The sequence below is a fragment of the Psammomys obesus genome, unplaced genomic scaffold (genome assembly GCF_907164565.1).
Source record: "Psammomys obesus unplaced genomic scaffold, mPsaObe1.curated_primary_1811, whole genome shotgun sequence".
Classification (NCBI taxonomy): Eukaryota; Metazoa; Chordata; class Mammalia; order Rodentia; family Muridae; genus Psammomys; species Psammomys obesus.
The window spans coordinates 47,610,080-47,624,236 of NW_026587216.1; positions in this window are offsets into that span (position 1 = coordinate 47,610,080).

Here is a 14,157-nt window from a genome sequence, read left to right on the forward strand (position 1 = left end):
TAACGGTTAGTGATCCTGTGATACAAATGTAATAAAGTGATTTAACAGTTTACAAAACTAGTGAAAATCAGTTACAGGTTTGGAAAAATAAAGATCAGAGAAAGTCCCAGCTGATGTTGGGGCATGAGGCTGTATAGGCTCACAGACCTCTGCTACCAGCGGGCCTGCAACTGCCTGCAGCCTCCAAACGGTTGGTGGAGAGGATTCTGGGAAGCTTCTGGCAGGATTTCATGTAGGCCCATCTGTTGGAGCCCATGAAACTGCCTGCAGGGGCAATAATGGCTTCTGTTGCTCTTCTGTCTTCCAAATCTTGCACAAGAGGCTCTCATGGGTGGGATCCAATCCAGAACCCTGCTGGCACAGACTCGGCAAATGTTATTACCAGGAATCCAGGAGAAAACATAGGAGGGAGGAAATGGCGCTGAATTTCCATCAGGCCATCTGGCATATATCTCTGAAACTCAACACTCTCACTTATTAAGAATAATTTTCTTTCATATTTTAGGGATTTATAAAATTAGCCCTTGCCCTATTTCTCATTTTATGCCAATCCAGAAAACTTATGCATGAAGTTTGTTCCCTACTTTTCTCTCACTCTGGACTTCTTAGGAAAAAACATGGCCAAGGTACATGCACACCATTGATGAATATACTCAGATAGTGAAAACAATGCTCCATCAACATTCTGAAAATTACAGATCCTTTCCTTTAAAATTATTAGTGTTCATTCAAGTAAATAAATGGTTACAATCTTAACAAAACTCAACAGATTTAAAAAATTAATATAAGGGTTACAAGGGACAAATGTGAACAAATAGAATGATGAATATGTTTGAAACTGTCATAAAAATTTAATTATGAAATTAAAATGAGAAAAATAATAGCATGTTTGTAAAGTGTAACATTAATCATCAAAACTAAAAACAAAATGTAGGACTCCAAATGCAGCAGGGCTGGCTCCCAGCACACATTCTCTGCCTTCCTAGAGGCCTGAGTTAGCATCTGTGTGAGTTGCCTTTCCAGGACTCAGCTTTCTCATCGGCAGACATGAACAGGATGAAAGGAGACAGCACACTTTGAGATTCTAGAACAGTGTTGACTTTCAAAAGCCTTTGGTGAGTATCTTCTGTCATTTTTACAGTTTACCCAATACTCGATGCACATCTTCAAGATGCAAAACACCATCCTAGATCTTAGCAGAAATGCAATACTGAAGCCAGTGAGCAACAAGAGACCTGGAAGATGATGATCTTCTAGGGTGCTTGGCTGCTGAGCCTGATCATGAGTTGGATCTCTGGGAATCACATATGGAGAGAAGAAAATGGACTCCTGAAAATTATCTTTTAATCTCCACACGTGTGCTATGGTGTATGCGTGCGTGCACGCACACGCTCACACTTACACACACAAAAGTAAATAAGTAAAAAATCATTTTTAATTCATGTTTTTTTAAATCAATGAGCTTGCTTTCATGGGGCTTGTATTCTCTTATAAAATAAATAGATAGTGATATGGTATCCAGAGCAAAAGCATTGGCAGTCACAAGTAAAGCAAGAGAGAGGTTAAAATGGGACAGAAGCCAAGCATCAAAATCAACAGCAAGGTCTGTCAGAAGTGGTGACACAGGGCAAGAGACTTGATGACAGTGAGATATTGTCAAGCCACTGTCTAGAAGGATGACCAGAATTCTGAGGAAGGCGTGATTACAAAGGCAGTAGGTGTTGGGGCTCCAAAGGAGCCACATGGTGATTATGACAGGCTGAGCTCAAGAAAAGGTACAGCAGATGAGGGAGGTCAGAAACAGGATATAGAAGCTTGGGTCTAAGAGGAGATGGGAGGCCGTCATTGTGTACACAGGCTCAGAGCACTGTCTCCTTACATTTTATACCTCAGCACCACACTAGCCTCTATCCCACAACCAGGGAAGCCAGATCATAGACAAATGTAAACAATTCATTGAGTTCAGGCATTTATTAAATAATTAACAAAGCTGATATGAACTAATTGATACTTGAAGAATTCATGTGACAGAATATGGTTACCAAAGAAGACCACACTAATCTCAAACTGTGAATGTCTTTTTCACATGATAAAGGAGAATTACAGATTCTGTTCAGCTAACTTTAAAATAGGAAGATCATCCAAAACATCCAGGTGTGCCTGACTTAAGCATTGAAGCTAGAAGAAGGGAGCAGAAAAAGAAGTCAAAGTGTTTATCAAGGCATTTCTCCACTTCAATGTGGAAGGAGGGGCCCTGAGCCAAAGACTACAGAGACTTGCCAAAAGCTGGAAAACGAAAACAAATTCTCCTCTTCTGGTGGTTCCAGGAAAAGGCATAAGTCTGTAATCACCATCTCTTAGGCTTCTGAGCTATCATATGCTAAGATCATACATTCATGTCTTCTCGGGTATGTTCATGGTGATTTGCTATAGCAGGAAGAGAAAACACGTGTTGGGAATGAGGCTGCTTCATGAAGAATAAGCATCAGTGGCATTGAGTCACGTGTGCTGGCAAGAACTGTGGCCGGAAGACCTGTCAGAGATGTAGGCGCTTAGCACTTGCTGAACTGATGGAGACAATGACAAGTGTGTTCAGCAAATGTGCTATACAGGAACTAACACAGGACCATAACTGTGGTAGTTTGAATGAGAATGGTCACATAGGCTCATAAATTTAATGCTTAGTCTTCAGGCATTGGCAATACTTGAGAAGGATTAGGGGGTGTGTTGGCCTTGTTGGTGGGAGTGGCACTGAGTTTTCAAAAGCCCAAGCCAGGCCCGGTGGCTCTTTTTTCCTGCTGTCTGCAGATCCAGATAGAGAACTCTCACTTCCATTTCTCCCTGAATGCCACCATGCTTCCTACCACAAGGATAATGGACTAAACCTCTAAAACTGTAAGCCAGCCCCAATTAAATGCTGGGTTTTGTTTGTTTGTTTGTTTGTTTGTTTGTTTTATCAAAAGTTAGCATGGTCAAGGAGTCTCTTCACAGCAGTAGAACACTAAGACAATAACTAAGGGAAACCAAGGTCAAGTAGATAAGCACTAAAAACAATGATCCAAGGAAACCCTAACACGGTGAAAGGTTTTAAGTCCTCATTAGACCTACTACTCACACCTTGATCTAGTTCCTGGCTATTCCTTACAAGATTATCTTCTAACCCTCTCTTTTGATAACTCCATCTAAGACATTCTAGTCTACTTCCAGATCTTCAGAGACATTGAGTACAACTATAACTTCTCAGATATTTCTCCTATGAAGAAATTCAAAGGCCTAAGAGATGGCCCAAGGTAAGAGGATTCTCTATATGAGCATGAGGACCTGGGTCCAAATTCCCAACACCCACATTAAAAAATTGAGCCTGTTAATTCTGGGAGCTCACTAAACATCCATTCTAGTCCCAAAAGTAACCCAAAAGGGGTTCAGTGAGAGACAATGTTTCAAAAGAATAATATTAGAGCAGACCATCTGGAATCCTTCTTTAACATCCACACATGCATGAGTATATAAAATCACAGAGAGAGAGAGAGAGAGAGAGAGAAAGCAAATTTGCAATCCAATTCATACATATACATTTATTCACATACTTATATCCTTACATAAAAAATATGTATACATGCATTTAAATATTTAAATAAAATATACAAATGACTCATATATATGTGAAAATGTTCGATATTGCTAATAAATAGTAAGATGAAGGTCAAATTCACAGGGAGCCTTATGTCAAATAATGACAATGAGAGTTGGCAAGGATGTTGTGAAATTTGAACCATATTTACCCAACTAACAAAAGAAAGAGAGGACCCAAATTAACAGAATCAAAAATGATCAAGAAAACACTACAACAGACTACAAAAAAAATTGGAATATAGTAAGGGGATACTTTAAAATCTTCTACACCATTAAGCTGGAAAACCTAAAAGAAATGGATGAATTTCTAGATTCATTCAAATCACCAAAATTAAACCAAGAAGAAATCAACAGAACCATTAAAATGAGATTGAAATAACCATAAAAAGCCTCTAAGCCAAAAAGAAAAAATCAAATAGAGTCCCAGATGGATTCACAGCAGACTACTACCAGACTTTCAAAAAAGATCTGCAACCAAGTCTTCTCAAACTATTCAAAACTAGAAAGGAGCACTTCCAAATTCCTTCTATGAAGCCCAGGCCAGGCAAAAACACAAGAAAAGACGACTACAAGCTAAAATTCCTGATAAACATAGATTCACAAATTCTTATCAATAAAATGCTTGCAAATAGAGTAGATTAAATACATTAAAATACATTAAAAAGATTGTACACCATGACCCATTAGGCTTTATCTCTAATATTCAGTTCAACATTTGCAGTTCAATTAAGTGTAATAAACCACAAAAATGGATTTGAGGCCAAAAATCACATGATCATCTCCATAGATGCAGAAAAAGTCCTTGAGAAAATACAACATGTTTTCTTTTTTTTTTATTTTATTTTATTTTTTCTTATCAGTTACATTTTATTAACTCTAAAGAAAACACTACTTTAATAACTACATTTATTAACTACATTTATTAACAGCCGTGTCCCGATCCCTCATTCCCTCCCAGACCCTCCCTCCCTCATCTCCACCGTGCCCCTTGCCAAGTCCACTGATAGGGGGAACCTCCTCCCCATTCATCCGATCCTGTTTTATCAGGTATCATCAGGACTGGCTGCAAAGCTCTCCTCTGTGGCCTAACAGGACTGCTCCTCCCTTGGGGGGTGGGGAGGCCAAAGAGCCAGTCATTGAGTTCCTGTTAGAAATAGTCCTTGTTCCCCTCACTATGGGAAACCAATTGGTTACTGAGTTACCACAGGCTACATCTGAGCAGAGGTTCTAGGTTACATTCATACATGGCCCTTGGTTGCATGTCAGTCTCAGAAAAGACCCTGTGCCCAGATATGTTTGGTCCTTGTGGTGCTCCTATCCTTTCCTCATCAGACTAACTCCCCTTCTTTCTTATGATTCCCTGTACTCTGCCAAAGGTTTGGTCATGAGTCTTTGCTTTGAAAACACTGCTAGTTAGAGTCTTTCAAATGCGCTCAATAGACTCCTGTCATAGGTTCAATGCACATCCCATCTGTCTTTCTAAATGAGGATTGATCATCTTACCCCATGTCCGCTCTCTTGATTATCTTTTTTAGGTGTATAGATTTCATTATGTTTATCATATCTTATAGGTCTATATAAGTGAGTATATACCGTGTTTGTCTTTCTCCTTCTGGGATATTTCACTCAGGATGATCTTTTCTAGATCCCACCATTTGCCTGCAAATTTCATGATTTCCTCCTTTTTGATTGCTGAGTAGTATTCCATTGTGTAAAAATACCACAATTTCTGTACCCATTCCTCCGTTGATGGACATCTGGGTTGTTTCCAGGTTCTGGCTATTACAAATAAAGCTGCTATAAACATGGTTGAGCAAATATCTCTTTTGTGTACTTGAGCAAACTTTGGGTATATACCTAGCAGTGGTATAGCTGGGTCTTGAGGAAGCACTATTCCTATTTGTCTTAGAAAGCGCCAGATAGATTTCCAGAGTGGTTGAACCAGTTTACATTCCCACCAGCAGTGGAGGAGGGTTCCCCTTTCTTCACAACCTCTCCAGCATGTGTTGTCCCTTGAGTTTTTCATTTTGGCCATTCTGATGGGTGTAAGGTGATATCTCAGGGTCGTTTTGATTTGCATTTCCCTGATGGCTAATGAGGATGAGCATTTCTTTAAGTGTTTCTCTGCCATTCGATATTCCTCTACAGAGAATTCTCTCTTTACCTCTGTTCCCCATTTTTTAACTGGATTACTTTGTTTGCTGCTTTTCAGCTTCTTTAGTTCTTTGTATATACTCGATATTAGTCCTCTGTCAGATAAAGGGTTAGTGAAGATTCTTTCCCAATCTGTAGGCAGGCGTTTTGTTTTGATGACAGTGTCCTTTGCTTTACAGAAGCTTTTCAGTTTCATGAGGTCCCATTTATTGATTGTTGCTCTTAGAGCCTGTGCTGTTGGTGTTCTGTTCAGGAAGTTATCTCCTGTGCCAATGAGTTCTAGGCTGTTCCCCACTTTTTCTTCTAACAGATTTAGAGTATCTGGTTTTATGTTGAGGTCTTTGATCCACTTGGACTTTAGTTTTGTGCAGGGTGATAAATATAGATCTATTTTCATTTTTCTGCATGTGGACATCCAGTTGGACCAGCACCATTTGTTGAAGATGCTGTCTTTTTACCATTGAATGGTTTTGGCTTCTTTGTCAAAAATCGAGTATTCATAGGTGTGTGGGTTTATTTCTGGGTCTTCTATGCGGTTCCATTGATCCTCCTTTCTGTTTTTATGCCAATACCATGCAGTTTTTATTACTATTGCTTTGTAGTACAACTTGAGATCGGGGATGGAGATACCTCCGGATGATCTGTTGTTGTACAGGATTGTTTTGGAGATTCTGGGTTTTTTGTTTCTCCATATGAAGCTGAGAATCTTTTTTTCAAGGTCTGTAAAGAATTGAGTTGGTATTTTGATGGGAATTGCATTGAATCTGTAGATTGCTTTTGGCAGGATGGCCATTTTCACAATGTTAATCCTACCAATCCATGAGCACGGGAGAGCTTTCCATCTTCTGAGATCTTCTTCAATTTCTTTCTTCAGAGACTTGAAGTTTTTCTCAAATAGGTCTTTCACTTGCTTGGTTAGTGTCACCCCAAGGTACTTTATGTGGTTAGTGGCTATTGTGAAGGGTGTTGTTTCCCTAATTTCTTTCTCAGCCCTTTTGTCTTTGGTATACAGGAGGGCTTCTGATTTTTTTGAGTTGATTTTGTATCCTGCCACTTTGCTGAAAGTGTTTATCAACTGGAGGAGTTCTCTGGTTGAATTCTTGGGGTCGCTCATATATACTATCATATCATCTGCAAATAGTGACACTTTGACCTCTTCCTTTCCGATCTGTATCCCCTTGATCTCCTTTAGTTGTCTTATTGCTCTGGCTAGGACTTCAAGTACTATGTTGAAGAGGTATGGAGAGAGTGGGCAGCCTTGTCTTGTCCCTGATTTCAGTGGGATTGATTTAAGCTTCTCTCCATTGAGTTTGATGTTGGCTATAGGCTTGCTGTATATTGCCTTTACTATGTTTAGATATGTGCCTTGTATTCCTGATCTCTCCAAGACTTTAAACATGAATGGGTGTTGGACTTTGTCAAATGCTTTTTCAGCATCTAAGGAGATGATCATGTGGTTTTTCTCCTTCAGTTTGTTTATGTGGTGGATTACATTGATGGATTTCCATATGTTGAACCACCCTTGCATGCCTGGGATGAAGCCTACTTGGTCGTGGTGGATGATATCTTTGATGTGTTCTTGGATTCGGTTTGCAAGTATTTTATTGAATATTTTTGCGTCAATGTTCATAAGAGAGATAGGTCTGAAATTCTCTTTTTTTGTTGGGTCTTTGTGTGGTTTAGGTATCAGGGTGATTGTTGCTTCATAGAATGAGTTTGGTAATGTTCCTTCTGTTTCTATTTTGTGGAATAGTTTGAGGAGAATTGGTGTGAGCACTTCTTTGAAGGTCTGGTAGAATTCCACGCTGAAACCATCTGGCCCAGGGCTTTTTTTGGAGGGGAGACTGTGAATGACTGCTTCAATTTCCTTGGGGGATATTGGGCTGTTCAGTCTTTCTACCTGATCTTGACTTAATGTTGGAAGATGGACTCTATCAAGAAAATTGTCCATTTCATTTAGATTTTCAAATTTTGTGGCATATAGGCTTTTGTAGTATGACCTAATGATTGTTTGAATTTCCTCTGTGTCCGTAGTTATGTCACCCTTTTCATCTCTGATTTTGTTGATTTGGATAGATTCTCTCTGCTTTTTAGTTAGTTTGGCTAAGGGTTTGTCTATCTTGTTGATTTTCTCAAAGAACCAGCTTTTTGTTTCATTGATTCTTTGAATAGTTTTATTTGTTTCTAATTGATTGATTTCAGCCCTGAGTTTGATTATTTCCAGCCTTCTGCTCCTCTTGGGTGTATCTGCTTCTTTTTTTTCTAGGGTTTTCAGTTGGGCCATTAAGTTGTTTGTATGTGATGTTACAAATTTCTTCTTGCAGGTACTTAGTGCTATAAATTTTCCCCTGAGCACTGCTTTCAATGTGTCCCATAAATTTGGGTATGTTGTGCCTTCATTTTCATTGAATTCTAGGAAGTCTTTAATTTCTTTCTTTATTTCTTCCTTAACCCAGCTGTCGTTGAGTAACGGGTTGTTCAGTTTCCATGTGCGTGTAGGCTGTTTGTTATTTCTGTTGTTGTTGAGGTCCAGCTTAAGTCCATGGTGGTCAGATAGAATACAAGGGATTATTTCAATCTTTTTGTATCTGTTGAGGCTTTCTTTATGACCAACTATATGGTCTATTTTGGAGAAGGTTCCATGCAGTGCTGAAAAGAAGGTATACTCTTTTGAGTTTGGGTGAAAAGATCTGTAGACATCTATTAGGTCCATTTGATTTAGGGTCTCTGTAAGTGTTTTTATTTCCCTATTTGTTTTCTGTCTAGTTGATCTGTCCCTTGGTGAGAGTGGAGTGTTGAAGTCTCCCACTATTAGGGTTTTAGGATCAATGTGTGATTTAAGCTTTAATATTGTTTCATTTTCGAATGTAGGTGCTCTTGTATTTGGGGCATAGATATTCAAAATTGTGATGTCCTCTTGGTGGATTTTTCCTTTGATGAGAATATAGTGGCCGTCCTTATCTTTTTTGATTAACTTGGGTTGAAAGTCTATTTTATTAGATATTAGGATGGCTACTCCCGCTTGTTTTCTGGAACCATTTGCTTGAAAGACATTTTTCCAGCCCTTTACTCTGAGGTAGTGTTTATCTTTGTTGCATAGGTGTGTTTCTTGGATGCAACAGAATGATGGATCCTGTTTCCGCAACCATTCTGTTAGTCTGTGTCTTTTAATTGGGGAGTTGAGTCCCTTGATGTTGATAGAAACTAGTGACCAACAATTGTTACTTATTTTAGATGTGGTGTTGGTGGTGTCACTGAGTTTCATTGCTTGTCTTCTTTTGGTTTTTTTGTTGTGTAGTTATCTATTTCCTCTGTTTCCTTCGATGTGTTTGTTTTCTTTGGTTTGGAGTTTCCCTTCTAGTAACTTCTGTAGAGCTGGGTTACTATGTAGATATTGTATAAATTTGGTTTTGTCTTGGAATATCTTGAATTCTCCGTCTATGTTGATTGAAAGTTTTGCTGGGTATAGTAGTCTGGGTTGGAATCTGTGGTCCCTTAAGGACTGTATGATTTCTGTCCAGGCCCTTCTGGCTTTCATAGTTTCTGTTGAGAAATCTGGTGTGATTCTGATAGGTCTACCTTCATATGTTACTTGGACTTTTTCCTTTGCTGCTTTTAGAATTTTTTCTTTGTTTTGTAGGTTCAGTGTTTTGACTATGATGTGACGTGAAGAATTTCTTTTCTGGTCTAGTCTACTTGATGTTCTGTAGGCCTCTTGTATGTTCATGGCCATCTCCTTCTTTAAGTTGGGAAAGTTTTCTTCTATAATTTTCTTGAAAATATTTTCCGGACCTTTGAGCCTCATGTCTTCTTTTTCTTCTACTCCTATTATTCTTAGGTTTTGTCTTTTCATGGTGTCCTTGATTTCTTGGATGTTTTGTGTTTGGAACTTTTCTGATTTTATTTTTTCTTTGAGAGATGTGTCAATTTCCGCAAGTGTATCTTCGTCTCCTGAGATTCTTTCTTCTATCTCTTGTATTCTGTTGGTGATGCTTACCTTTGTGGTGCCTTATCTTTTCTCTATGTTCTCCAGCTCCTGGTTTTTCTCTATTTGTGCTTTCTTTATTGATTCTAATTCTGTTTTCATGTCTTGCACCATTTCCTTCATCTGTTTGAATGTGGACTCCTGTTTTTCAATGATAGCTTCAATTTTTTTGTCCATTTCTCCTCTATGTATCACTAATTGTGCCTCTACTTCTTTGGGTATCATTGCCTGTATTTCTATGAGAGCTTTGTTTATTTCTTCATTTGCCTTCATTTGTGTGGACATTTCTTTGAGAGCTTTGTGCATTTCTTCTTTGTTTGCCTCAATTTTCGTGGTCATTTCTCTGAGTGCACGATTTGTTTCCTCTTGGTTAGTCTCGATTTCTTTGGTTATTTCTCTGAGGGCTTTGTTCATTTCATCTCTATGGGCCTCTAATAGCTGAAGAAACATAGTTTTGAGGTCGTTTTCTTGTATATCTAGTGAATTGAAGTGTCCATTTTTTTGTGGGGTTGCTGGTGAGATCATTATGTCCTGATTTTTGTTGGGAGTGTTCTTACGTCTGCCTCTAGCCATCTGGTTATTTATAATCTTCACTGGTTGTTCCTCGAGATTGTAGTTTGTGCTATGATCTTCTCTTTCTGTTTTCTGGACTGTTTTTTCAGGAAGATGAGAGAGGTTCACTGCTTTGGGGGTGTGCACTGTGTTTTCAGTTTTGCCTAAGTAAAGAATGTGATGCTGGCGCTATTCACGTGTGCTTTTAGCGGGCGCAGTGTGCATGTGCGGATTGTCTGACTATTGCAGTGGCCTGCAAGCCACTATTACGCAGTTCTGACTGAGATCCAGGGATTGTTTGCCTGGATTACCCCGGTGGACCCGCAAGGCAGAGGCTTCAATGTCGCTATCCCAAGAATTCCTCTGATGCCCACACTAGGAGTGTGGGTGGCAGGGATCTCGTCTGGTTGCTTCTGTGGAGAGGCCCTGGGTCTGGGGCAATCTCTCCCTAGAAGGCTCACTCACTCTCTTGCAGGACCAGTTGGAATGCACAGGGGTTCCCCTTGCTCACTACTCTCAGTTTTGGTCCTGCTGCAGAAGTGCACGGGTAGGGTAACAGTCAGCTCTGTGACACTGTGGCCGCAGGACTCGGTGTCCACCTTTCCTGTGTGCTGCCTCTTTGTTCTTTCCCTCTGCCAGGAGGGGTTGTGTTGACTGGTCCCTGGGTGGCGCGGGAAAGAGTTAGGGTGAGTGTACTCAATCCCAGATCCCTGGGCCAGCTCTCTCTGCCAGAAGCAGCCTAGCAGTAGAATCTATGTTTGCTGATCCCAAGAGAGTACCGGGTAGGGTTGAGTGTCCTCAGATCCAGAGCTTGGGTTTCTCTGCTAGGGGCCGCTGGGTGAGCTGGAGAGAGGGTGTCCTTGGCAGGCTGCCTCTCTGTCCTTCCCCTCTGACCTTCTCCTCTGCTAGGGCGAGCTTATGGAGGTGCTCTCAGGGGAGTGCCATCAGGGGTTGGGGCTTCTCAGTGGGATCCTGAGCCCTGAGCCGGTGGTGTTTCTCTGCCGGGGGGGGGGGGGGGTCGCCGGTGATAGAACTTGCTGCTAGACCTTATTGCGCTGAACCCAGGATAATCTCAGGATGTGTAGAATGACCACAGTCCCAGATCCCGAGCTGTAGTTTGTTTGCTAGGAGCGGCTGGCAGCACTGGAGTTCCGGCACTGTGAAGCCGCTGTGCGCCTCTTTATCCTTCTGCTCTGCTGCGGCAGGGTGATGGCGGCGTTTGGGGGAGTGCCCGAAAGGATTGGATTTTCTCAGCCCCGATCTCGGGTTGGGGTACAGACAATGTGGTCTGTGGCAGATTCTGCTGGATGCCTCCTGCCTCCTCTGAAGAGGGAGTAGGGATTTTGAGCTGGGCGCGCAGCTGCTATCCGCCCGCGGCGGGAGCTCAGTTGTGATGGCGGCAGGTACCTGTGGTCGGAGAGACCTTCCAGGGAAAGACTGGGTGACCCGTGAGCAGTCTGGCAACTTTCCTTCCCCGTGGGTTTTTTTTTTTTTTTGCGACTGGGACTTGCAGCCTTAGGCACCCTTGTGCCCACTAATCAGCCTGGGAAATTGATCCTGATAAGCAGGCTTGTGGCTCCAGCCCAGAGACCCAAAACCCGCGTTGCCGGGTTCTCTTTCGGGTTCTCTTTCAGGTTCTGGCTGGGCAGCCGAGAGTGGACCCGACCGCTTCCCACGCCGTGGGAGCCTCCCCTCACCTGGGAAACATGGTCGATCGCTGTTGTTTTAGGGCCCAGAGTTCAGTCTCCTGGTCGCTGCACGGAGTGTGTTGTTCCGCTTCTCAGACACGGTGTTCTCATGGTGCCACCATTTTGTTTTCTCCCACAACATGTTTTCACAGTCAAACATTCTCTGGAATGTACGACTAGAGGAAACAGAGCTCTAACACAATGAAAGTTACACAGGAAAAAAACACATCCAACATTATCCTAAGTGGAGAAAATCCTGAAGCAATCTCACTGAAGTTGAGAATGAGACAGATGTCAACCTAGGTGCTATTGCCAATTGATTATTACCACTCAAAAATGAGAAGTTAGTTTTATCTAAAAAGTCTCATTGGATCTATAAACCACTCCCAAGGCCAGTCTCCATGCCCAGCAGTAGATGGTTCACAAACTGAACTCAGTGGTATTTGAGGAGATTTGGGGGGGGGGGGTTGTGGTTTTGGATTAGCTTGTTGTTGTTGTTAATGGTGGTGGTGGTGGTTTGTTTCTTTCTCATAATGATTTGTCTGGGCACTTTTTTCTTTTTCTACTCTACAAGTCTTGAGCTTAAATATTATGATTTCTGATTATGTGCTTTGCAGAGATTTCTGTATGTGTCAATGTGTGTGTCTCTACATATGTAATTTTTCTTTAGCTCATTTTTTTTCCGTTCATCTGTTTGTATTATTACACTATTCAGGATTTTTTTTATTTTATTTATTTATTTCTGCAGATACCTATTTATTGTCTAATGAGAGAGAGAGAGAGAAGAAAGGATGTTAGTTTGGGTGGGTGAGGAGAATCTAGAAAGAGTTGTGGAAGGAAGAAACATAATCAAAATATATTGTATTAAACACATTTTTCAATTAAAAAAATAAAATAGAAAAATACAATGTTTAAGGTTCGTAAGATAGCTTTGCAGGTAGAAGAGCCTGCTACTAACATGAAAAGCTGAATTCCTAACCGGGGCACACAGACTGGGAGGAAAGAGCCAACTGACATAGGTTGTTCTCTGACATTCATATGCACACTGACATTTGAACGTACACACATAAAATACTTAAAAGAATCTTAAGTGTGATAAAACAAAATTGTCTAAATCTAACATCTTCACATTAGGTCTTAATGTGTTAGTCATATTTTCTTAGAGAAATAGAAGGGCAACAATTTGTGTGTGTGTGTGTGTGCGCGTGCGCGTGTGCGCATACATGTGTGTGTGTGTGTTTGTGGGTATGTTTGTATATGGTATGAGCATGGTAGTATGTGTGTTCGTGTGTTGGTGTTTGTGGTGTGTGTTGTATGTTTTTGTGATTTTGTATTCTGTGTATTTGTGTATATGCATATATGTTAGGTGTGTTTCTGTTTACTGTGTGTATTATCTGTGTTTGTGAGTATGCAGTATGTATGTTTGAGTGCAGTATAAGTATATGTGTGTATATGTATTATTTGTTGTGAGGGATTGGCTAATACAAGAATGCAGAGAACACCTACAATCTGACATCTGCAAATTGAAGGTACTAGAGAATATAAATCCAGGTTATAATGTCAAGTCCTGCTTCTAGTCCAAAGACCCAAGAACCATGAATGCTAAAGTCCAAAGTTAAAACAGCATGGACATTTCAGCCTAGGTAAAGAGAGGAGCTGATTGCCCACCTGTCACCTTGTCTTGTTAAAACCCTCAGTAGTGGATCTGATGACTGTGAGGGTGAATCTCTTTACCCCTCTGATCCCTGTGAGTCAAATAAAAACACCTTTACAGAAATGCCCAGAAATATTATTTATCATCTATCATGGTATCCGTTACCTGAGTCAAGCTGACACATAAGAGCAAAAATAACCAGTTTCTTAACTGGCATCTCACAAATATACAATGACATCTGATTAAAGATTTTTTTTGTTTTGATCTTCATTTTTTTATCTTCATTTTTAACTATTCCAGTTTTCTTTCCATAATGTTGTATAGTCAAATTCTACTTGGAATTTGGAACTAGCTTATGTGTTTTTTCACTTTTGTGGAAGAGGAAAGGAAGTGACAGCACAGAGCAAAGGAGCCTTGGGGAGGGAAGGAAGAAGCCTCAGGAATTCAGCTTTTTGATGATGCAGCACATTTCATTTCTGAAAGAGCCTTGG